Genomic DNA, 25,984 nt, shown 5'->3' with positions numbered 1-25,984 from the left:
TCCTCTTATTTCTGTTCGTATGTTAAAGATGTCGAATTTTTTCCTAGAAAAAATAAATCCCTAGTTTTGTATTGCGACAGGATTGTGACCTTCATGAATGTTAATATCACTGTTTCTTTGATAGCTTAGACCCCGTCGATTTCAATATTATTTTTATAGATTAAATAACAGATTTCTGATAAGAAATTTTAAAAGGCTTTTCATTCTGATTTCGACAATGTGTTTAACAATGTGTTGCGCAATCTAAGTGTCGAAATGTGGAGAATGGTAGCTCTTCTCACAAATCGCGTCAGAGCGCAGCTTCCTCTCATTATACGCAAGCCAATGCCTATGAGATTTTCATGCAGACATATGAGTAAAAACATGTTTCAAGAATATCTTTTGCTCATGTGGTGTACCCATAGAACGTTGCTACATTATATACCCTTGGAAGATTATAAAACGTCCAATAACGCTCACATATGATATGCATGTGAGTGATTTATTTTACACCTATAGGTCTATGTATCATATGTGATCGAAAGGTATTATAGAGTTTATGGTATATTCCTATGATAGTTTTTTTTTTAATTATACGTTATATTAAAAACTCTAGATGCACTCCGCTTGTGCATAACAACCAGACTGTGTGTTAAACAATTACTAGAAAACAAATTTAAAGTAGCAACTAATTTGACTGAAAGTGGTAAGAGCAAAGATCTACCACTTCCATTAATACCAAATGATATGTCAATCCATTTCAAATTGCAATTTCCTTTTCATCCTTTCACTTTCTGTCAATCATCAGAAGCAAAGGCAGGCATTCAGAGTTACTGGTATGGACTCGAAATATCATTGCTTCAGTTATGGTTAACTCATGTGATTACATTAAGACTTGGGATGTGAATGAATTTGTTTGTGGTTGCAACCTCAAAGAAAACAAAATCACTCATTGTTAATGTTGAGTTGCGTCGTTTGGAATTATAGTGGAAGCAATTGCTTATGTGTCAGTATTTTATGTCTGTTAATCTCGCGTGCACACCGCCAGCTTGCTTGTTTTGTGGGATGAAAGAAACAGAATTTCTGGGAGGAAAGTCTCTTCCACTTTCGTATAAAATTGTTCATGAAAAGGGATTACTGAAGCACAAGTGCGATAATTGTTATCATTATTTTCATTATCGTCATTACTATAAAAAAAACCACGTTTTTCTGTTGCACTGTGTAAAAGTCGAAGTGTTTTTGTGCACATTATTCTTGATAATTAGTGGATCAATTGAATTATTTTATTTTATTTTTTTTTCATTTTAAAACGTTGTTTTCTTGCGATAAGCACAATCGGGATCTTTCGTTAGTAACACGACACGAAGAACAGCAAGCCTGAAAAAAAACATTACTTACTGTCTGGCAATATATTTTGTTGTTTTTAAAATGTTATTATGATAGTTTTCATAATTTTAATCTTCATGTCAAAATGTAAAATCTACCTGTCAAAGATTGAAAAAATTTTTAATTTAACTGAAATTCGAGAAGTTAAAAAAATTTTGTCTAACCGTCAGACTTGAAACTTTATTTAAAATTATACAAAATAACCGAGCTAAACTTTAAACTTAATATTTTACTGTCAATAATTTTACTGTCAACAGTAGTGTCACATATTATTGTCCAGTATATCCTCTGTATAGTTAGTCGTCAGATTAACTCATCAGTAACAGAATCTGCTGATAAGTACAAAAAATGTTATCTTTTTATTAATTTTATTCATTAGTGTTTAAATTTTTAACTTCTAGCAAGTGAGTGTTTTCTGTATACAGGAAAATCAAATTCCTTAATAAAATGAATAAAATATCATAGGCTACATACGAATAATCTTAATAATGTGATAATAGCTGTTTTCATAAGCAGTCTACACATACTGCTATTTTCCTGGAGGCTATAATCTCAGAGAGTGAGCCCAACAACTATATAAAAGGGTTATTAAATTACACGAGGACAGAAATAGAAGCGTATCTTACCTTGGTGGTTCGTAAAAAGGCTGATATGATTGGATACTGGACAACAAGGTGGGTTTTATATACGTTAACTGAAAAGAAGTTTAAGGATGGGAGAGAAAAGATGGCGAAGAGTTTGAGATTGAAGTAGAATGTGAAGGAATGATAAAGACATCGACATCCTTTCTTTCTGGAGCATCTTCAGACTAATTCCGGAATTTAAAATAAACACGGTATAAATATTTATATTCCTGTTTATTTGCAAGATATAGACTCGTGGGTTAAATATTACTGTTTTTCGAGTTACGATATTTTTTATCATTATTTATCATTTATATGAATCACGGTATGAAGGAAAGTGATATTAAATCTGATATTAGAATTAGAGATTTAAACTTAGCTCTTTGCTTTATGAAGCTGATGCTATACTGCTAAACACATCTAGCACAAGTCGCCAGGATTGTCTAACTAAATTGAATAACAGCTGTAACAAATATGGCATGAAACTCAGTAATAAAAAGACCAAAATTATAAAAATAGTCAGGAACATAGAAAACATCAGCTGCATTTTGAATGTAGAGCCTATAGAGCAAGTAAAATATTTCAGCTATTTAGGCACAGTTTTTAGTGAAGATGGCAAATTAAAATTGAAAATAGACAAAGAATAAGCAGAGCTGGTATGGTGGGTAGCCAGCTGAATAAATTTATATGGAATAAGAGAGAAATTAGCCAAAACACCGAATTAGCAGTATACATAACTTAATATATACAATATATATTAAGTTATGGATCTGCGAAATAAAGAAATAAATCACTTGATCAAAGATTAGAGATCACAGATATGAGGTCTCTGAGAAAAAATAGGAGAGTGAACAATGGCATCAGTGGCAAAATCGTGCAGTTAAAAGCCTTCCGCTTTTAAATGCATTAATTGGAAGAATTTCTATTAATTGAAAGAAAATTTTCAGTTTATATACATCATCATATTCTTTATCTGAGTAGGAAGAATAAAAATCCCACATGAATATACTAAAGTTTTCGTCAACTTCACCAAACAGGACAAAAGTTAAAAACATTTCACTCTTGAGACAAAGTGTGATGTCAATCAATGTTCGTGTTGATGTAATTTGGATGTTAACAACGTGCTTATTTGCGAATTCCTCTGTATTAGCTGTTAATATCGACGCTGGTTATTATTAATATTAATATTCTATTAATACTCGTTAGTATTTAGATATTACTATTCGATGGAACAGCGTCATCCTCAGCAGTTAGTGTCTAACTAAAAGCAGCGGTAAGGCTACACCATTTTACACTATTGCATATAAATGGTGTAGTCTTGCACCATTGCATGGTAATGATGCAGTTCGTTATACTGCTGATCTAACACTGCACTGGTATATGTAATGGCATAATCTTATTGCTTGTTTTAACTTAGATACTGCTGAGAATAACAATGTATATGGTAATGATGTAGTAATGTATGTGGTAATGACTAACTCCTCAGAATAACGCTGTTAAGCGTTATTCTGAGGAGTTAGTATCTAGCTGACTATTTAATGAGAAAGAGAGAGGATAACTCGGCCAACCAGACAGCACATTATGGCATTTAACTAATGAAATGAGAAATGTAGGATTAATGATCATGAGTTAAAGATCTTTTTCGGTAATGTTGCAAATACTATCACAAACTTTGGTTTCTCATGAACAAGTTTGATTTTACTTGGTTTGGTTAAAAGTTATGATTAGTGTATAAAACGAAGAAAATAATAACCTGATTTAATCTCCAATTCTTATCTCGTTTTATTCTTAAGAGAAGTCTTTTTTTACCCTCTGTAGAGTCAACATGTCCGAAGTTCCTTTGGCCAAGTGAAAATCATATGTGGAAATATATTAGTTATTTGTGTGATTAATATTTGAAACAAATAAATATCATATATAATTAATAAATAATACATTGTACGGTTAATCTACTGTGTTTTAGTAGTTTTTAAGTAGTGTGTGTGTGCGTGTGTGCGTGTGTGCGTGCGTGCGTATCAATGAGCATAGTATAGTGCTTAGGAGGCATTTAGGAAGGATTAATTACTTAATCTAGTTGTTGACTATATACTATAGCATATTCTTAGAAAGACGAAGCCTCTCCCGTCTGAATCTTCAGAGAAGCTGTCGATGTTTGTGGTTTTTCAAGCTGTAGCTTCAGTATAGTTTTCCAAATTCCGATGTTTACTGATGAAGCACGGACACTTTTAGTCTAATACGTAATCTAGAAAACAGGTCATAATAAATCACGTTTCCAATGGGTTGGGAAGATGCTGAATTCATTAGCATCGAAATAAGTATTTCGGCCTCAGCTCCCATAATTTTACTTTATACATAATGATTTATTTATATTTAACATCTTCGCTTCTACTCCGAATTCAGACAAAAAATAAAAAAATAAAATATGAAGTATTTAGCAATGTTTAATAAGAGATTACCAGACGTTATGGAGAGAAAACTCAAACCAGTTGGAACTAGGCGTTAAAGCTAAACACGTGGAAGCAGTGTAAGAATGTAACCTCGACTTCCACATCGAAAAAAAATGACAAAAATGGTTCGAAGTGTATTTTCGTCAATTTAAATATGTCACTGGTGTTAAATATTGCTATTATTGAAAACAATATTTAGGAATTGTACATAAATTACTTAATACTCCTGGAAGAGGAAGTTGTGGTTTAATAATATGCTATAACAATAATAGTTCTCTCGTTTTAAAAAATCCATCCCTCATTTATTTTTAACACAATTCGTAAACATGCAAAACGACGACCTAACCAGTCTATCTAAGTTTCTTTAAAAAAATAAATTTGCATTATCACAAACGAAAAATTTAGAAAACTTTTCGCAAACAAAAAAATTATTTTGAATAAGCTTGGCTTAAGGAAACACGTTAACCAGTATGGTCATCTCTACGCCATTAAAACTTTTTCCATTTCGGCAATAAGATTGTCACGTTTACGAATAACTGTAGTATTTGCTAATGTAGCACTTTTCACTCTATTTTTTTGTTTGTAGTGCAGGTAAATTTAACTTGCGGTCTATCTCAGTATTCCATACACTACTGTCACTCAATTAAAAAATTTGAATTTCAGCGTAATATAATTGGGTTACGCATCTTCTTTACACTGAATGCAACAGCACCTTTACTTTGAATTTTATCTGCGATTATTAACGAGTTAAAATAATAGTTATAAACAGTTTCTAATTCACAACAGCGAAACACGCACACACACACACACACACACACACACACACACACACACACACACACAGAGAGATGTAGCTAACGACGACGTTGTTAAATAAACTGAGTTCACGAATACTGCGCATCGATTGATTCACCGTAACGTTGTATGAGCGAATGCAGGGGCGTATAAATGGGTATTGCTCAAAATTGAAAAATGTCGTAAAGCGAAGCGTCGTAAGCCGAATAGTTAAAAATTGAAATATCAGTTGAACAAAGATATATAACACGTAATATTACAATAAACAGAGAAAATAAATAAGTGCAGGGATAAAAAATATATGCTGGCATGCAACGGCATATCATTAGCACACCTTTTACAATTCAGTAAACATAGTAGGCTAAGAGATATTATTTTTTTTACATTTTTTACATTTTAAAATTTAATTATTTTTTATATTTTTATTTTTTCTCCAAACTGACCAAACATGGAACTTTTCCAAGACATTTCATGCCTCGAATAAGTGGAGTTGTAGTCTCACACTATACATGCAATTCATTTCCCACCTAAAAACAATCGCAAATATTCATGCCCAGTGCGGAATTCTAACCGCAGTATATTAATTGGAGAGAGAGAGAGAGAGAGAGAGATTTTGTTCCTACTAATCTTTCTAAATAGGTATAGTGAGAAGTTTTCTTTCTTCTACACGCTGACGTATTTCCAGCACAGAATTTGATCAGAGGTTTTGGATTTTCGACTTCACAACGAATAATTCTTTCCTTTTGTTAACAGTGTACTATGGATAGAATGTTCCTCTCCATTTCTCTTGTTGTGGTTTTTTTATTTTTTATATACGGTAATTTGTATATATTTTAGAAAGGCATTAAATATTGCTATTTCTTGTGATAAAATTATCTACGAGTTTAATAGATTTTTCATCACTGTACGTTTGTTTCATTGTAATGACGTACTGTACCTGGTCCACATTATTATTGTGACACCTCCAGAGAGTCCACGGGCTCATCCAGGAAGGGCACCTACTCTGCGAGTGTCTCCACACTCACCATCCACCAGCTGCAACTACACAAACGCCATCTATTCTATCGCCCGCCACCACTAGTATTTCCACAGACAATCACAAACATCCATACCCATAGCGGGATTCGAACCCGCAGCCTTTTGGTTGGAGAGCGGATACGCTAACCACTCAGCCAACCAGGCCAGCATATTTATGGTATATAATTCTCACTTTTGGTGATTAGCTATCACTTATTATCAGTACTGAAAGAAATAAACAACTCTTTTGAATAACGATAATTCAGTTTTTCTACACAAATTAACGTTTTTGCTTTAAGAGATCGATATTTCTGAAAGTAATGTCATACGGAGTTGGGTCCAAACCTCTACGGTAGAATGGGCACATTAGAGCGCAATAAATTTCGTTGTTAAACTCATCGTTCTATGTTTCCGACTATTTGATAAAATACAGATAACCCCCGTATAACACGGCATTCCTACAATATGTTCTCGCACTAACACGGTTCGAGAATTGGAGAAATCTCCGTACAACACGGGACGTGACGAGAGCTTTTAAGAGCAAGCACGTCTCATTCGATATTTTTCATTCGAACGTGTATGTCGTATCAGATTTGCGTACAGAATTTTAGAATTTATTAGAATTTTAAATTCATTTTGTTCGTGGAGTATTAAACATATTTTAAGACTTTCACTGTTTTCTTCTTTGTACTATTCCTTGTATGTATTACTGAACCTTTTTTAAGATTGCTTTACCGGTATATTGGACGGCAAATAAGAAAGCTTGGGTAACTACTGATTTATTTAAAAAAAAAAAAAACCGACAACGTTAAATGCCTGTTGGAAAGATATATGGCCAGAGTCAGTTCAAAGCGAAAATCTAATCGAGCCAGCAGAAAACAGAATGGATGCAATAATAGAACTTGCTAAGTCTCTAGGAGGGGGAAGGTTTTGACGATATGAATGTCGAAGATATTTAAAAATACTGGTGGAAGAAGAGACTGATGAAGCAAATTTGGTGGAAATGGCATCTAGGATAAACCAAATTAATTCAGAGGACAATAGCACAGATGGAAACGATGAAGTTAAACATTTTATCCTAAAAAGAATAAAGAAAGGCCTAGACGTAGAACCACTGAAAGAAGCACAAAATTTAAGAGAGAACTTCACAAGTATTTAGCTCCATACAACGAAATTTAAAAAGATCTCTCAGCTAAAAGCAAACAATCGAAAATAACAAATTTTTTGCAAAAAGTAGAGCATAGAACTCAAGATTCTGCTGAGGAAAGCTCAGAAGATTAGGATACTTTAGCAGAAAGAAAACGCCCTCGTTTAATGGTGCTTAGTAGTGATGACGAAGAAAACATCATGTAATTATGTAACATTATGTAAACATTACGAAATCATAATATGTAACACTTTCGATGAATTATTGTTTTAATAAACATACATTTCTCTTAGTTATAAAAAGAAAATAGTATATTTTTTAACTTTCGGAACCTAACCCTATTGTTTGTAGTAGTTTTTGTTTTGTATATCGAATTCGATAACACGGCATTTTTTAAGGAACCTAACTACCGTGTTATACGGGGGTTACCTGTACTTCGTTTTTCGTTTTGATTTCCTTTTTTACGCGCAAAAAAATGATAATTTTTTTTGCCTTTTTTTCAATAAACTTGACTATTTTCAAATTCAAAATAGCCAGAGTTTACACAGTGAGATAGACTTTCTCAATATTTTAAAGAACAAGATTTCAAATAAAATGTTCTCTCTGCTATCTCACTGTGTAAACTCTGGCTATTTTGAATTCGAAGGTAAACTATATAAACAGGTCAAAGAATTAGCTATGGGAAGCCCCCTCTCTCCTGTATTAGCCAACATTTTTTTCGAGGATTTTGAACAAAAGGCAATCTCCTCTTTTAGTTTAAAACCAAGAATTTGGCTTAGATATGTGGACGATATATTCCTTATATGGGAGCATGGTATTATGAATCTTCACAGGTTTCTCAACCACTTAAACAACCTCCATCAGGATATAAAATTGACCATGGAAATTGAAGAAAATAGTTCCATCTGTTTCCTAGATGTTAAACTCACCAAGACGCCTGAATCAATAAAAGTCTCTATATTTAGAAAGCCAACACACACAGACAGATATTTGCATGCGTCCTCACATCACCATCCAGCGCAAAAGTTGGGTATTATATCAACTCTTGCGAATCGTGCAAGATCTGTACTGTCAGATGAAGAACTAAAAAAAGAACTACAGCATCTTAAATGGACCTTTAAAAACAATGGCTACTCTTGTATTAACAACCAATTATCCCACCATTAACGTACCAACGTAGAGACACAGGACGACTCCAAAGGTCATATCGTCTTGCCATATATCAGCACACTATCTAAAAAGCTGAGGAGAATCCTAAAGAAGTTTAACATACAAACGTGCTTCTCGACTCTGCCAAAAATAAGATCACGTTTCAACAACTATAAACAATCTCACAACCTTCTACAATTCCCAGATGTATACAAGGTCACATGTGAGTGCGGAAAGCCTTACTATGGTCAAACGGAGAAATCTATCCTACTAGGTCTCGAGGAGCACCAGAGAGACATTGCTTATAAAAGAACCAGAGCAACTGCTCTGTCGGGCCATGTCCTGTTTTCAATAAACACGAACAACGAAAGCCGCCAACATGAGATAAATTGGACATCAACTTCAAACCTACACATTTGCCATGATGAGGTGGAACGCCGCATTGTGGAGTCAAAAGAAATCACCTTGGACCCGCTTCATATGAACAATAATCTCAGCTATAATTTGCCTGACTCTTTCAGCTCTACTATCAGATACTGGAGATCGCGTGGTCCCACACACGCACAAGCGTACAACAATAGAACTTTAACATGGACTATAGCTCAAGTTCATAATAACTGTAATTCACAGTCGAATATTATAACTTTATAACTGTATAGCTTTAGAGTGTCTCAATGTTATTTTCAGTGTCTTTTAATATCTTTCTGTGTTCTTAACGCCTGATGAAGTCAATCTCGACGAAACATGTTGCGTTTTCAAATAAATCTCATTTTGTTATAATTCTCGGGTTTTAAGTCAGTTAATATTAAAAATGAATATAGTTCTGTTTATGAAATAAACAGAACACTCACGTAATATAACGAGTTCTAGTGTGAGCACAATGAATCGTTTGATTCTCTGGCCTCGTTGCCGAGTGGATCCAAATAAACAGGCAGTGACCTCGAATCACACCGTGGAGAGGTAGATGAATTTCATCGTCCTGTATGAGATCCTCCCTATTGAAGGTTTTGGCTGGTATGAACAAAAAAGAGTTCCTAAAAAAGTTTCCTAAGTTTCCCAGTGATTCTATAGAGCAAGGTTACAAGATTTATCTAACCATTAATTATTATCTTTCCGTAAGATATATTTCTTGTTGAAAACAAATCATACATTTTTCAATACCTACGATTTTCATCTGATTTAGATTTACTGAGCCTTGTTCGAAAAAAAAAGCTCTATTGAAAAATGTAAACATCCCCGAAATAAATATGATTTTGGGGTTGTTTTATTACTGCGAATTCTGGATGTAGCAGTTGCAACATCCAGAATTCGGTATTTTCAGTAGCAGCTTATGAATATGAAACTTGAAACCTATAGAAGGCCGATGGGAAAACGCTAGCCCGTTTTGAAATGTGATGTTATAGGAGACTGTTGAGACTGTTAAGGATCATCTATAGAACTTTAATACTTCTTAAGAGCATTGACAGAAAAATGGTGAAATTATTTGGGCACATTGAAAGAATGGAAGTAGGACTTCTCAAAACAGTAATCGAAGGTAAACCTCCTGAAAAAAAAAGGAAGCGGTAGACTCTCAAGGAGAAATGTGGATGGTGTGTCTGGAATGACCGTTCTTCAGAGTTGAAGCTTCCGGAAAAGCATACAACATGACCACCTGGCGAGGGCTGGTGTGGCATATCACCAAGAAGCGGAATGATACGGAACTTGATGAAAATTGTCCATCCATCTATGGATGGACAATTAAAACAACAACATATAACGCAGGTAACCATATCTAAATTGCAACGAACCTCCTGTTTCCTCAATATTTGACTCGCTGTTTTACATAATGAGACCATTTTTTTTTTTTTTGAAATATTACTTATGGTTTACATGAAGTAGGTAAAACAAGCAACAACTAACTGGTGGAAATAGATATGACGACATGATCTATAGTTGTGTGGTATTTTTCCTTGCTGTTCTTTGACTTACAATCCTATCCCCATTCTAAATTTGGTCGAAAAGGACTAAACAATGAAACCTGTAGAGATGTTTACGGGATAGTTACTTCACGCACAACTCCCTTTATTTTAGCTCGATTACGCTGGATTTCTTAGGAGACCTTGAGTAACGTTAGGAATAAGTATATTCTAAATTAGGTCGAACTGAGCAATTTAACAATGCGACCTGTTTGCGGAAGAGGAGAAGAAGGGGAGGGGGGAGCGATGTTTGGATGTTTCGCTAATTTAGAAGTGCTCTTGCTTTTATTATTTTTTCCCTTAATTAGTTATTGCTGTTTAAATTTGGCAGGTTATGTTTTATCTGTATCGAATAAAAGTAGCGGGCCGATAATGCCCAACTTGGAAATGAATATGGAGTTATATAGCAGGTTGAATTCTAGTAATAAGAGTAACCAGCGACTGGCTTTATTTTGAGTCACTGACGTTACTCTTGATGCGCATGCAATTTACACAGTTATATGTGATTATTTAGATGATTAATAGCTTTTCACAATGAACACGATGCATCATTATATCTGTTCGTATTGTTAGAAATACATTTTTGATGTTGAATTCCATCGGACGAAATATTTGAAATATTAAATAGAAAGCCGAACTTGAGCATCTTTCCAGTATATAAGCAGAAACCACAACCTATGAAATAACTCTTTTAAATCAAAGATAACACAAAAACACTAGGAATTCATCAAGTAACCATTTTTTATGTTAACGGAATTTGTGAGCGGACATCAAATGATGTAATACTGTCGAGAGTGGAAGACATTTTTTATTAGACAATTTTGAGTTCTTTAAATTAGATACATGACAACATATTGACAACATCTTAAAAATCACTATTTAAAAAAATGGTTAAGTTAAAACCCAATTTATTACATTAACTTTAAATGATTATGATAATGATTGAAATTACAAAAATGGAAGTAAAGTACGGGTAGTGTGATGTTTTTAAAGGAAAAACGTTTATATTTTGCATACTTACATATATTTCTAATTTGTGATGTACATAGAGGAAGAGAGACAAATGAGCAAGAGAAACAAAGTTGTGACAAATTAGGCTACAAAATCTCGAAAAACGTATAACGTCATATAAGGATATCATATGAGAATATTCCTTAAGCACTTATCGGTTATACTCATATGTAAAAACTTTCTTTCCAGTGCATCCTAAAGAGGGAAAAAATGATAAACTTTGTTCTTGAATTATGTTATGAGAAATACTACAAAACTTCTCAGAGAAGCTTTGTAGTATTTTTTATATCACTTCACTTACGAAAGGTTGTAAATCTGTCATGCATTAGTACCGTGTGGTTAGGCTAAGGATGCTAACCACACGTTTTGGATTAAAATCCAGAACACCCTTTTCTAGAGATCAAATATGGCGTGCTTTTTTTCAAGTCACTGCATATTTCCAGGGATGGCTGTGTCATACCGGGTGATGAAATTCATATTGATTTTCATCGTCCAGTATGATACTACCATCTTGTTTACTGGAAATCTGAAATATAATGGACATTGGTTTCCCTATTACAGTTCCCAGTAGCTTCTCTCTCTCTCTCTCTCTCTCTCGCAATTTTTTAACAACCTTCCCCACAAAAGGTTGTTAACGTTTAATACATTAGTAAATAGATGGAGTGAGGCAGGTGGGTAGACCACCCGGGGAACCTTTGGCTACATGCTAAATGTAACCTTTTCAAGCCACCTTAGGCCTCCAAGTAAGTAGGTAAGTAAGGTGATGTCCTCACCGTTTGCGATAAAGTCATCTGCCACTTGATTTCGGTTCTATAGTTTCCAACTTTACGTGGGCGAAATTGCAATAAAAAGAAATAAAGATTTCAACTTTTATCAATGCTCTTGCTTCATGAATATCACGAACTTCGCGCTCTTCATCTTAAAGGATATAAATATTCTCCCTTGTCTGTTATTGATTTATTGTATCAAGTTATGTTTCCACATATGCGGGTCATCATTATTAACTGGTATATGATATCTGTTACGATGACTGATAACTGTGACTGTGCAGAAACTTCTGATTGTCCAACACAATTAGGGTTTGATTAATAGTTTCATATCAATTTTTCCCTCAAATTAATCTATTTTTTTAATTCTTATTATTTTTTAAATATTCTGTGCATCAGTGGCGCACCCAGGGAGGGGGCCAAGGGGCCTTGGCCCCCCTAACGAAAAAATTAAAAAACGCTAGAAATATATATATATACACAGCATAGTTTCTGTATGAGGGGACACGTGATTTATTAATTAGTGTCGTTTTTACCCCAGTTGCCTCTAATTGCACTATTTGTTGAGAAATATATTACATAGACTGCTTATACCTTATTCTATGACATAATAAATATACTTGTTTTTCTTGCCTCTGCAATATAGTGGCTATTGGGGGAGGGAGTGTTGTTTACCGCGGGAGCAAGTTACTATCGCCCTGCTCTGAACGTGTTCAGCTTTTTTTCATTTGCGAGGTATATGCGAAACTTTTTAATTTCTTTTTTCGAAAAGTAAAATCAGGGGTGAGAGTTATATGCGAGTAAGTACGGTATTTCAATTATGGATAAGTACATTGGTACCTTCTTTAAACGGAAAAATATCTCGGATGACAGTGATAATACAAAACTAGTTTGTAATGACAGTTTGTGTGTAGTTTCCGAAGAGAAAGAGGTCTGTAACGAATCCACAGAAACACAGAATTCCCATCAGTTGCAATGCGATAATATTAATACGCTTAACGAAATGAAAGATTTGTGACTTGCTGGACACCCGACCAGTGGATCACATTCAAAGGTAAATACAATTGGTTAGTTTGTAGGAACATTTTTATGTTTTGTAACTTTTCTCCCTTTACGGTAATTATGCCTACATTATTGTGTTATTATTCAACAATCGTTTACAGTTTTGAATGTGTATATAAAGTCAATATCAACAGTAACCTGAATACGAACGCGTGATGAAAGGGACGGAGAGGTTTGGAGCTTTCCGGATAGTATTCAAAAGGTAAATACAATTGGTTATTTTGTATTGGGCCCGAAACTTATTAGTTTAGAATTTAATCACTGCAGTGGCGCACCCAGGGAAGGGGACAAGGCCACCCTCCCAAAAAAAGGAAATAAACACTAGAAAATGTTCCAAAAATCGTTTCCTAATTAAATTTTTTTTTATTATTTTATTTATGTTGCGCCTTCTGTTTCTATACTACTTGTCATGTATTGGCGATCACTGCAGATGCTCAGTCATAGGTTCGTATGCAACGCGTAGTGTGTATTCGTAAATCGTCTACTCAACTCCCCCTCCCCCCCCAAGATTAAATCTTGAGTGCGCCACTGCTGTGCATCAGTATACTTACGTATTGATTTTCTTCTGAGTATGCAATGCACAATATGATTAAAATTTAATATTATTAGTAGGAAAGACTCCAACATTATACTTCATAGATTATGATCAATTTATTATTTTAGAGTTACCATGATGAAAATAAAATTATTAGCGTTTTAATATTTTTGGCTTTATTATTCATGTAGTATCTTCATTTATTTATGACCAGATTACATAGAAAAAAGTAGGGAGGATTTAATTTCTTGTGAGTTCTTAAAATCTAAAAATATAGCATATTCGATTACGTAATTTGTAGTCAGTAGAGGAATTCATTAAGAAATGTCCAGTGATTATACTCGATCATGCAACTTGTTGCATAGTGTCAATATACACGTATTTAGTTTAGGAATCCACTTGTCTTGAATGTCATTAGGTGTCAACTGGAATTATATCCTGGAAACATAGAAATAAAAACTCGAAATGGAACCGTTCTATTTGTCTGTGCTGTTTAGCTAATAGAAAAGCCTTGCTATTCTTTATTGTAGATTAGATATTTATGCGGTTAATATATCATTCAAAATTCACTGTTTCACATAAATAACACTAAATGCTGTTTGTTTACTGTAATCCATAAGTACTAATTTTTATCTATTTAGCTACCTTATAACTTTGATTTGTTTTCATATCTCACGTAGCTATTAAATGCACCTGTGTATTAATATTTATTAATGTTATTATTAACATTAATAATAACATTTAATTAACATTTAACATTTAATAACATTAATAGCATTTTTAAAAAACTTAGAAAATTTGAATTGTATTGATGTGAGTTATACTAGTGAAATTTTTATTCTAACAGCAATAATAATAGTAATACATTTCATCATTATATTTTCATTAATATTTAATTATTTCAGTTATATTTATTATCTGATTTCTTAGTGAATAAGTATACTTCATTATTATTTTTCGCCTAAGGGATACCATATCTAGGTGCACAGGTGAGTGTCATGTGTTTATGGAAACTCCATGTAATACAGCTCGTTTATAATTCCAGAATCGACTATTGTCTACGAAATTCATATTATAAAGCCATTCATAATTTTCCACCTCAAACGAAATATTTTCTCTGATATTTCTTTCGATGGTACTTAAAATTTTCAAACGTATGAGAGAGTATTATCCTCTCAATCGAATGCAACGTTTCTACTGTCATATTAATTAGTTAAGGAGTTAAGGATTTATTAGGTAAGGAGTTGCTTGTTTGAGAACATTTGAAGAAAACCTCTTACCTTAAATTATCTGCGTTCGATGATCCACGACAAAATTTCACATTCAAGTAATTTCACCTCAGTGGGCATTTACATTATGGAAGTAATCAACGGGCCGTCTTATTTATATATACAGATATTTACCGTCTCAAGTCGAAAACTAGCAGTGAGTGAATAAGTGAGTAAGTGAGTGAGTGAGTGTCGTTGACCTCATAGGCCATGTTGTAATCACCAAGAAGGACAGGAGAAACCAATGGGTCCACTCAGCGACCGGTTGCTCTAGTTGAGCAGCCAACAGACGTGCAGACAGATAGCCAAAGGCTTCATTAGCGATAACATATATCTGTTTTTCTAACTCTTGTGTAGTGGTCTCCCTTCCTTAACACTTAGTACTATGTATGCAAAATAAATAAATCTGAAAAACTGAGCCGACAGTAAGCGATAGATGAAACGAAGAGTGGCTTATTCTTTTAATGTAATGTAATTATGAAAGTGAAATCTTTGGTAATAAATTACTATTAATTTATTACTTATCATATGCTTTTTGTAACCAATATTAAAAATTTGCTCACACTGTCGTGTTAAATATTGTGAGACCTCTCGTGAGTGGGGTTGATATATATTTCTTACTGTCCTGGTTGCTTGTAGTGCCGCTGTTTTCAAGACTATTTCGACTTCTTCACTTTCTCTTTTCCTTTAGTATCCAGTTCTTTACTTTCATTTTACCCATCAGTTGTCCTGTCGTCAATGCGATTTTTCGATTTTTCTTTTCGTTTTTGGATCCAATCATTTATTGGCTGTATTTTACAGCTTTCTCTGATTTGGGTGTCCTTAATCTTGTTAAATATTGTTGTACCTTCAATTTTTTCTTAATGTTTTCATCTGAATGTTTCTGTTCGCATTTCTATTATCCAAATTTTTCATATGTTTCTACTGCAATGCTAGTACTTATCTAACAACTCCTTTGTAGATTATTTTTCTTTTTTTCTACATTATGTAAATATCTTCATTACCTGCTCCTAAAAATAATTTTATAAGATTATTCTTAATTTTTATTTAATAATATGTATATGTCCACGCGGTTAGCCTAGTGGCTATGCGCTTCCCAACCATATGCCTGGGGAAGGAGTGTCCTAGGTTCGATTCCCGTCGACGACGTGAGGAGCTTAAGGATTTTCCTCAGCCATAGCCAAATTAGCCGGTCTTGGGCGTGGACAGCAGGGTTTTTTCCGCCAGTTTATCTGGGAGTTTTCATTCCGCAAGCAGGCAAACCGATCACGTGAATACACAGGATACAGTCGTAGGATATACTGCGGCAAGGAAGGCAACGGGAAACCACCTTGCTCATAATCATCTCCCTAGTATGGTACTACATATCTACCCCCACCAGCCGTATGGTTGAGGGAATAGAACAGAATACATATATCCAATATATATATATATATATATTGGATATATGTATTATGTTCTATTCTGTTCTATATATATAACACTAAAGAAAGAAAAAACAAAGTCTGTAATTTTTACATCACAAGAACTGGCCATTAAAACCAACGTTATGAAGGCAAAAGTACAAAAAATTCAAGAAGACAAACAAAATTCAAGAAGACAAGAGTAAATGCAGATTGTGCAAAGAGAAGGAAGAAACGGTAAACCAGATTATAAGTGGGTGCAGCAAAATCGCAAAAATTGAGTACTATAAAAAGGTACGATAATGTAGCTAAGATAATTCACTGGCATTTATGTAAAAAGTACGGGTTTAAAGTATCTAAAGATTTTTGGAAGCATAAAGTTGACGAAAAAGTGATTGAAAATGAAAAAGTTAAAATATCTGGGATTTCAAAATCCAGATTGACAAACGCTTAGAATGTAATACACCCGATATCGCAGTGTTAAGAAAAGTGAAAACAAGGGCGTTCAGTTTATCGTACAAATACCTGTAGTTTATAGTTCAAATATCTGTACCAGGAGATAGCCGAATTGACGAAAAAGAAACTGAAAAAATTGCAAAGTATCGCGAGTTGTAAGTGGAAGTTGTACGAATTTGGCAAAAGAAAACGAAAGTTGTTCCCATAATAATAGGTGCTTTAGACGCCATCCCCAAAACATTGAAAAAACATCTAGAAGAATTCGAGTTAGATGGATTAAAAACCGGGCAGTTGCAAAAGGCCGCTTTGTTCGGCACAGCATTCATATTCAGAAGGTATTTCCATAAGTCATAGTCCATGGGTAGGGCTCGAATTCAGTGAAATATAACCAGCCTTTTACTTAAGCTCACACCAAGGCTAAGAAAGCAAATCAAGCTTGGATGAATATTATATATATATATATAATAAGAAAAATACGAAAACAAGGGTTAAAAGTTACACGTATAATATGATTCTTATAACATTTAATTGTATTCGATTAAATGCTTTCATTAAACAAATAAACACGCAAGAGGTTTATCTCTTCACAAGATTTCTCCATTATTTGATTTTGTTCTATTACACTTGTCGAAAGTATGCCCCATAGGATTGCCGCAGTCATCGCAGCGAAATGAGATCCTACATCTTATAAAGGTGAGCGCCATGGCTGTTTTTTTTTTTTTTTTGCTCACACTATAGTATCCGTGGACTACTATAGTGTGAGCATAGTAGTGCATCCAAGCAGTGTATTTGTGAAACTTGATTTTCTAAGTTTTATACCTGTTCTTTATACCCATTGCCTTATTCTTTATTCCTTTTCCATTCTTCTTTTTGTCTCAGATATTTCACAAATTTCAATATTACGATTTTCATGTTTTTCCTTAATTTTTCTTTTTTCCTCTTAGTTCCAGGTACCAATTTTCAGTATATTCTCTTTTAGTTTTGTTTTCTTTATTCCATTCCTGATCAATTCTAAACAATCATCCGATCTTTCGGACTTTGGTTTCTTTGAGCATTTCAGTTTAATGTTCTGTAACCAAATATACTTGTCCAGTTGGCCTGGAATATTGATATGTTCTTCATACTTAGGGTGGTTCTTCTGGAAGTATGCGCTTACGGCATACTTTATACATACATCGCTACTTCACCTCCGCGATGAGATACAGGTAGAATCAGTGAACTGTATTGTAAGATAAACGTCTGGTAATATGAGCATCATTCAGGGAAAATGCAAAAGACTTGTTACAACATTCAATTAAGAAACACAAGAATAGAATGAGTCATATACAGTAGCATGAGTATACTTCTCTGTGTCTCGGTCACAGCTGAATGAACAGGTGAGAGCATAATATAGGAGCTGATATATAATTTTCATTTCCTCTTGCATGTGTTAACTGTTTTATAAAACGTTACTATGTCTACCACAGATGAAAACAGAAAATTACGGTGAAGATCACTTGAAGGTTGTCAAAAATTTGTTTAAAAAAGGGAAGTTTTACAAACTCGTGTTTCTCAAAACACTGTTCCGCTGATATAGTTCCTTAATTTTATTAAAATGAGGATATTGCAGCTCGTATAGCATATCATTGATTTATAAAAGAGCTAGTAAGGCCTTGTTATCAATTCAGATACATCATACTAAGTAGCTTTCCTTTTCAAATAATGCTGTAATCAATGAGCTTGAAAACCTTCTGAAGAATGATCTTAGTCCAGATCATTTTGACGTAATTTCTAGAATTTATTTTTCCTCATCCAGACGAGTACACGTTTCAAGTGGAAGCGAAAATTGATTCATAAATTTGAATTGTTAGAACAAAGAAACCAATGCTTTGTTCACCCGCCAAGGGTGTAAATTTAACAAATAGGTTATTCACGCAAAATTGGTTAAATGTATTATCAGATGGTCCAGATTTTGTATTATCTCCTCATCTGATACCTTTTTTAGTTTTCATAATGGGTGTGAGAAAAAGGCACCAGAGACTTACTCACATATGAAGCCAACAAACTATTTTGAAATTGCTCAGATTTTATATAAAACTAAACCTCCTCTTCATATAAAGGTAAACTTCTGAATGTTAGAACTATAGGCTTTTAGTTGCTTACGTCTTAACACTAAATCGTCATCACGAAAATCTATACAGGCAAAACCACTGTTCTAATGGATACTACAGAGTATGTGTTTTACTAAGGGACAGATCAACATACTCAGCACGTATCCAACTCAGAGTCAAATTAACAAATTAAATAAATTATTGCACCAGGCATTTTCTTTAGATGCTAGCACTATTGAAAAATTGCGAATTCATCATGCTAGTCATTCACGTGTCTATGGCCTACACAAAGCTGGTTATCCATTACATCCCATTGTTGATTGTGCTGGCTCTCCAACTTATTATTTAGCTAAATATCTTTCAAATATCTTGTGTGAGGATTTTCCTGAAGACGTTAATTTGTTTCAGTTTACCATCAATGCAGGATACTTCGCACGGAAGAATAAATTATACAGGCAAATAGAAGGAACAGTTATGGGCAATCTTATTTCACTGGCTTTGGCTGATTACTTTATGGAACATCTGGAAAACATCAAATTTTCAACACTATTTTTCTTCAATCTCGTACTGGTTTCGGTTTGCCTATGATAACCTCACAGTTTGGTCCCATTATTAAGTACACTTACTTCAATTTTTGGACAGAATAAACTCCTTATACACTTGCAAGTTCATTATTGAACGTGAGTCCAAAAACAGTCTTCCTTTTCCGGATACTTTAATAACAGTATAATATAATATAATAATAATAATTTAATAACTTTAATTTACAGGAAATCTTCCTTCACTGGCAGATACATCCACCCGGCTTCACATCACCACCTATCACAAAAGACAGGTATTATCAAGAGTCTTGTTCATAGGGCTCGCACAATTTGTTCTTCGGATTCTATTCTATTAGAATAATTCAGTAAAATAAGAATCACATTGGCGTCTAGTGGGCATGATGAAACCACCATTCAGAAAATAATCAATAATTTTCATCCTACAACCAGACTACAATCTGATCTTAAAAGATTTTCATACCCTACCTACCTACCTACCTTAAAGGGACTTTGAACAGATAGCACTAATTTTTCGCAAATTTGTGCACGAGTTTGGTTGCTGTTTAGGAAGTGACCTGTTCCTGGCAGCTTTCCTAATTTGGACAGATTTTCGTTCTGCTAAGATCAGAATCCAAGAACACCAAGATTTCATACGATTTGTCTAATCTGAGGGTGCAGGCCTTGCTTCTCATGTCATAGATACTAGACATAGAGTTCATGGAATCAAACCAAGAAACCTTACGTCATCGAACTAATCATAATTGACCGAACTACATGTGTATCTCAAATGTTTGGGACTTATCGCCATGAACTGTTTATAATAAATTTTTAACCTTGAATTACAAAACCATACTCGTTGTCCTGCAAATTTAATAGTGCTTTCTCCTGTTAAGAGGAAGCCTATTCATGCTATATGACTCATTCCTGTGTTTCATATTTGAATGTTGTAGCCAGTCTTTTGCATTATCTGTGCAATTTGCATTATCCCTTAGTGATGCTTATGTTATTATGAGCAAAATATATAGGAGCTGAGATTAAATTTTAATTTACCTTACACATGTTAACCGTTTTATCATATATTACTATGTCTACCAGACTTTTCTGTTAAACGTCTGGTAATATAACTCTGATCGTGGCAGCTCTTTGGATTAAACCGTCTTGTTCTCCAATTTTTCCTTGAACTATTTCATTAGATTATTTTTCTTTCGAGGCATCATTATCTTCCTCATCCGCCTAAGGCGGGTTGCGAACATATTAACAATAGCTTTCCAATCCAATCTATCAGCAGCCAAGTTATTTAAATTTCTGTAAGAGTTAAAACCACTTATATTCTTGATGGTCTATCTGTTCCTTTCGGTCCTTCCGGAGGTATTTTTATTTCTAGTCTTCTTGTTTGGAGAATTGGAGATCTGTTAGCAGGCATTCTTTGCACATGTTCATACCATGTAACCTATTTTTCCTTACACACTTTTTCCCATACCTGTCAGTCTTTGATTTTCCTTCTGTTTGATAATCCAAGGCAGTAAAACATCTGAACTGTTGGGATGTGTACCATTGAACTGCATACTTAGATCTTAAAGTCTTTGGAAGGATGTGTCTTTTTTCATATATTTATAAATTTGGTCATAGCAATCCACCATAGATTTTTTTCAAGTACATTGCATAAATCCTGAAACAGTTAGTACTAAGATTCCTCTGCAGTTCTCACTTACTGTTTAATTTTCCACTTTTATATATACAGCACTAAAGGAAATGTTGAAATCTTGATAAACAGTGAAGAAATAGGGGAGAAATGGACAAGATACTGCTCAGAGTTATATACAACACAGAGAGATGTTGAGGAAATATCACTACCAAGCACAGAGGGAGAAGCAGATATACCGAGGGATGAGGTTGTAAAGGCAGTAAAACATCTGAAAAACAATAAAGGCTATAGGAATTATGAGATCGCTGGAAAGATGTTGAAACATGGTGGCGAAGTGATAATAGATGAACTGTACCGGTTATGTAACACGGAATGGGAGGAAAGAAAAACTCGAAAAGAATCAAAAAGATCAATCCTAATATCCATTCGCAAAAAAAAAGGAAGCAAAATGAACTGCTAAAATTAGAGAATAGTAGCTCTACTGAATCATGTGGTATAAGTACTTGTGATGATATTAACAGAAAGGATAAGGAAACGAATGGAAGAAAATCTAGAAGAGGCAGAAGTACTGTGCACCAAATATGAATGTTAAGATTCATTGTGGAGTTAAACTGTTTATACCTATTTTGTCGACTTTCAGAGAGCATTCGACAGTATAGAAATGAAACCTCATATGTCTTTTGAAGAACATCAATGACAATACAGAGGCTACTGTGAGAAACTGTGAAGAAATAGGAAGATGGTTCCAGATAACAGGGCATTAGACAAGCGTACGCAATATCCCCACGCGTCTTTATCATGCTTTTAGAAGGAGCAATGGATGCCATAAAGGATGATATAAGGGAAATTTCAGTTTAAAGTATGAAAATACTTTGCGATTTGCAGATGACATAGTGATTATTGAAGAAGATGAAGAGGAACTAGAAAGAACAGTGCTGAAGTTAAGTTAAGGAGAGAGATGCGCATTAATGAACATCGATAAAAAAAAACAATGATATTCGGAGAGAATAGAAAAGAAAAGCAAATAGAGGTCAACGGACAAGAGCTGGACGAGGTTAGAAACTTCATATGCTTCATTCATAAATTTGCAAATTTCCTGAAACATGGTTCAGTTAAATTTAATGACTATTTCTCACGAAGGGAATATGGCAAACTAAATATAAGGACATTATCGTGAATGAAGAAAGAAAGTGCATTTGTGTGTTAAATGACTCTTAAATGTACCCTCCCCCACACATATAGTTTTTTTTTCTACATTAGCAATGAAAATGCCAAAGAGTTAAAGCGGGAGTTGAAGACGTTCGTTCTCTGGAGATATATTATAAAATTGTTCTTGCTGTTCGGGCAGCAGAATATGGAGTCGATGAACTTGGATGAAGTTCGTCTTCACCATCAAACTGTTAGTTCATATGCATATCCATAGATATATCCCCTCCCCTCCTAGCCAACATGTATTAAATGGTATTAGATTAAAGGGAATTATGTGGCACCTCTACGTGGTAATGAGTTTAGTGATGAATAACAGACTGGGTTTGGTAATTGTAAGTGGGTGTGGGTGTCATTGATGCTAGTGTTGATAAATCGATTTTTTTTTGGTTTTTTGTACGTGAAATGTTGTTGCATTTTTTATATTATTTGAATTTTTTGTTGTTTTTTCTTAACGATTTATATTTACAGCAGTGAATGTAATTTATGTTTAACTTTCATGGTATCGAATACTGGGAAAATGAAAATCTATCGAACAGGGATATGCATGAGAGGGTGAGGATGGATGACTTGTGGATACACCTCCGTAGAGAGTATGTCCATACCTCGACGGTGTCTCCGGAAAATTGTTATACTCAGACTCCTTATAGGCACAACCGAAGCGTTACAGATTCGATCCTGTGTGAATGGAATGCTCTTAGCAAGGCCATCATGCTTACTGCATGAGTGAAGCAAGAGTGAGAGAAAGAAACTAGAAACCCAACTCTGGAGAAGAAACATGACAACAGTCACTTTGGTTTCAGTTAACACAGTGGTAGTGATTTACCAGCCGATGAAAATCACCTATCATCTAGAGTTGTGGTTGGCATTTCCTCTAACTAAGGATGATATGCCTACATGACGCCAGTACTGACCTCGCAAAGCCTTCCCCCCTTTACTGGAAAAGCCATACCACGGGGGGTGAGTGAGATTGACTTGACTTGACTTGACTTGGAGAGGATATATCAGTCCATAATGGCCTTATATTTTCCCTAATCGCTAAGAGCGATAGACCAGTCTGGGAAATATTACTTTTACGTAGATTTAAATATTTAAATAACTGCGTAGAAGTCGGAGTGACTCTTTCCCCCCCCCCCCTCTATTATTTTCCAAGCATTATTAACTGAGAGGAAGGATAAGTCGTAATATTGTAATACGAAAAACAAAAACGTATATTGTTGAACTTGCTGATTTGCATGCACTGTTAATGTTTAGCGATCCTACTCTCTTATCGCAAAAACCTTTTTGATTATTTATGGTACGAAAGCAGGCTGTGCAGTTTCACAAAGAGAGAAATTAACAAGTTAAACAAATAGAAAAATTTTAATCATATTTTATTTGAGCTTAATCATTTATGAATATATTAAGTAACAAGATCTTTAATACCAAATCATGGTAGTTAGGATGGCACCACATTCATAACTACATGGCTTGGCTCTTTCAAGAACCCTCTCTAATAACTACTTCTAGTTGTCCTCTCTCTATATACTAAAATGCAAATGACTTTAGTTCACAACGATTACCTTGGTCTATTTCTCTCTTAATTTCATCATAAAAAGTACCTTTATCATGATTAATCCAATTTCCCTTTAACAAAACCTGATGAATAGCCTACTCAATAAACAATCTCTATCAAGAATATCCTGGATGATAATTAATTTTTGCAATACTTTGTCTATAGCGCTAAAAGATTTAGTGGTCTATAATTCTCCACATCATGTGATGAAGCATCCTTATGAATTGGAACAACAAATTTCCATTAGAAGATACTATTTTCATCTCAGATATTCATTGAACATGATTACAAGTGGATGGACAAATTAACTGTGACATATTCACTTACCACAGAAGCAGTTATTATCCCTTTCCTCTATGTTTACAGTTGCTAAATGATCTCAATGTTAAGATATCAACAATATATATATATATATTTTTTTTTTCTTTTAAGGAGAATCACTTACATGACTATATAGCCGAATATTAAATTAGTAATGTAGACGAAACTAGTAGATGACTCTACTAGTTTCGTTTTAGAAGACTTCATCGGGTATATATTCTATTTTCTTCTATATAATACATAGAAGAAAATAGCTCCTCCGTAGCGCAATTGGAAGAACGACGGTACGTTGCGTTTTTGGATTCTAAAAGACCTTGGTTCGATTCTCGTCGTGACGGCAGGAATTTTTATATGGATTTTTTCAATTGAAGCCGATCTCATAAAGAGGCAGCAGGGTTTTTCCTCCCGGAAACTCGGGTTTTTCATTCCGCATACAGACAAATCGACTCTTCAGAACACACGCAAGTTACACACAAAAAATACTAGCTGTGGTGGCAGTGGATGGCGTTGATGATGATGGTAGAGATTTGATTTAATGGTGGAGAGGGAAAGTTGTGGTGAAGGTGTCCTCCCTCGATGAGTCTCCGGACTATTTTCAAGACTATAGACTTTCCATCCGGAAAGTCTATAGACTATAGACCTTCCGGACTATAGTCAAGTTTGCGCCTGCACGTAGTGCAAGTCTGAGGCAACTCGTGGTAAAGGTGGAGTAGCCCCGATCACTTTCCTTGGTATTTTCCCCTAATGCAAAGCACATCCCCTTGCGGAGATGTATGCATTAAAGGTAAGGGCCACTACCCAGACCTGTTTCGACCTTTATTGAGGTCTCATCCGTGGGAGCCAAACCTAAAAATGCCAATGTTGAAGTAATGCAGAGTTTATAAATTTTACCTAAACAAGTTGCCGCAAGGTGCTTTGACCTTATTAAATAAAATAAAGTAAATAAAATAAAAAAAATAAATTAAAAAAAGTAAATAAAATCCTGAGATTTTTATTTAATAAGGTCAAAACACCTTGTGGCAAATTGTTTAGGTAAAATTTATAATCTCTTCATTACTTCAACCTTGGCATATTTAGGTCTGGCTCACACTGATGAGACCTCAATAAAGGTCGAAACCGGTCTGGGTAGTGGCTCTTGCCTTTAATGCATAGCATCATATATCTCCGCAAGGGGATGTGCTTTGCATTAGGGGAAAATACTAAGGATAGTGATCGGAACTTATTCCACCTTTACCACGAGTTGCCTCAGATTTGCACTACATGCAGGCGCAAACGTGACTTACTTGTCTGTTTGCTTACTTGGAAAAAAGGATTAAAACCTAGCTTATAAAATTGCTTGGTATCTTTAACATAGTATATATCCAAGGTAAAAAACTTTCTATATATATATATATATATATGTCTAGAAAATTTTTTATATATATATATATATATATATATATATATATATATATATATATATATATATATATATATATATATATATATATATATATATATATATATATATATATATATATATATATATGCATGGAGGTTTACTCGGTTGTTAAACATATTTTTTAAAAGAATTGAATGACATAAACCGAAAGAAAAGGAAAAAGGTTTAATAGTATCACACGACT

The sequence above is a fragment of the Typopeltis vanoorti genome, chromosome 13 (assembly GCF_054136105.1).
Source record: "Typopeltis vanoorti isolate ZY-2024b chromosome 13, IOZ_Tvanoo_1.0, whole genome shotgun sequence".
NCBI classification, from domain to species: domain Eukaryota; kingdom Metazoa; phylum Arthropoda; class Arachnida; order Uropygi; family Thelyphonidae; genus Typopeltis; species Typopeltis vanoorti.
Note: the sequence above shows the minus strand (reverse complement) of the source record.